Source organism: Oncorhynchus clarkii, chromosome 29 (genome assembly GCF_045791955.1).
Source record: "Oncorhynchus clarkii lewisi isolate Uvic-CL-2024 chromosome 29, UVic_Ocla_1.0, whole genome shotgun sequence".
Classification (NCBI taxonomy): domain Eukaryota; kingdom Metazoa; phylum Chordata; class Actinopteri; order Salmoniformes; family Salmonidae; genus Oncorhynchus; species Oncorhynchus clarkii.
The window spans coordinates 7933144-7935108 of record NC_092175.1 but is presented as its reverse complement, the minus strand read 5'-3'; positions in this window follow the sequence as shown (position 1 = coordinate 7935108).

Below are 1965 nucleotides of genomic sequence, written 5' to 3'. Positions count from 1 at the left end.
TCAGGAGTACATGCGGTAACACTTACCTGTTTCAACTGCTTCAGAAAGAAACTGTTATACTAGAAAGTTGCGTTTCTAAAATGGCGGTTTGGGTCACAGCTGATCCCATTCCGTCTAGGTCGTTATTGGGGCCAGAAACGGAAACAGTGGTGGTTGTGGTTATTGGGTGGGTCGCAGCAGGGAATTTTGGAAGGCTGTAGATGGGTCACAGTACAAAACAGACTGACTTGAGGGAAACTTGAACTCTCTGTCTGTCTCTCATGCAAGCTCACGCACGCACGCACACGCACACACACACACACACAAAATAGGAAGTCTGGGGGGACAGGGGGAGCAGGTAGCTGACTTGTGGTGGCTGTTCAGTAGCCTGATGATCTGTGTGTAGAAGCTACTGACCAGTCTTTCAGGTTTTGCCACAATGCTCCTATACTTAGTGAAGGAAGTGGGGAGAACAGGGCGTGGCTCGGGTGGCTGGGGTCCCCGATGATCTTGTCCTTCCTGCGACACAGGCAGTGTGCACCCAACGGTGCATTCGGCTGAGCGTACCACCCTCTGTAGCACTTTGCGGTCTGCGGCGGTGGAGTTGCCGTACCAGGCTGTGACGCAGCCCGACAGTAGGCTCTCGATGGTGCTCCTGTAGGACACTGTGAGGGCCCTCGGGGACAGGCTGAACTTCTTCAGCATCCTGAGGTTGAAGAGTCGCTGTCGTGCCTTATGCACCATGGTGTCTGCGTGGTTTGACCATTTCAGCTCCTCTGACGTGTGTAAGCTGAGGAACTTTGCACAGTTGAAAGCCACCCTGTCAATAAATCTCCAGCGTTTTTTTTTTTTTTTTTTTTTTTTTTACAAAAGCCTGATAACCCTGACAGCCCCTGTGGTTCCCAAGGCTGATCCTCCGCTAGCTCCGACAGGTGTCGATAACAGCACCACACTGGATGCCAGTGTCTCTGACGCCCCTCTGAACCATCTGTCTCAGGTGGAAACTGCAGCCCCATTATGGCTCCTCACACCCAGTAACGGCAGCTCACGGCCCATAAACCCCAATAGAGCCCACATACAGCCAGGAGAGCACTTAATGGAGAAGGGTGGCAGGGGTGGGGTGTTTGCATTAACACCTTGGTGGGGGACATTGATTGCCGTCGTTGTGTGCGTTTGTGTGTGTGTGTGTGTGTGGTGGTCAACATATAGGGCAATAGGGCAGATGGCTGTGCTAACAGCCCTCATTTCCAGGAATACGAGCAACCCTGAGAAAACACACTCCTCAACACGTTTAGACAAGCCCAGATTTACACAGTGACACAGGAAGAGCTCAGGGAATATAACCCTATTCGGGGTAATCAGGTTAGAATAGGTTACTTCAAAGTCTAGAGTGAATGGATTTATCCTTACGCCTCCGGAGATGTTTCTGGAAAATTCCTATCTGAAACAATCGGGATAGGATCCGTATGAAGTGTTTTTTAATTCAACACATAGTTAGCTATGAGCTGTGGCATAGAACTCAGAAACAGCTGACATCTCAGCAGAGAGAGAGAGAGAACGCAGCCAGAAGTTTAACCGAATGTCTCCTCTCCAACAAACAGACATGCTATCCAGACCCTGGACCTCAGCCAAACAAGCTGCCAGCTATGTGTGCGCGTGCGTCTGGCAGGAAGCTGCTGTCTGTGCTGTAAGGTCCAGATCTCAGGGTGATTGATAGAACGAAGTTACTGGCCAATCCTCTCTTCCCACCATTAAATCTCACACACACACACACTTACCATTTTCTGGAGAGAATGCTTCCTCTGCAGTCAGCAGCAGAACCGCTCCTCCCTCTCTCCCATCACACACTCTTTCACCAGTCCTTTCTTCGACCCCTGAAGTCCTGGAGCACGACAACATTTGGCAGACTGATCACTTCAGCATACGCTCTCTCTCTCTCTCTCTCTCTCCCGATTTTCTCTCTCATTCAAAAAGACTTCCGTGAGG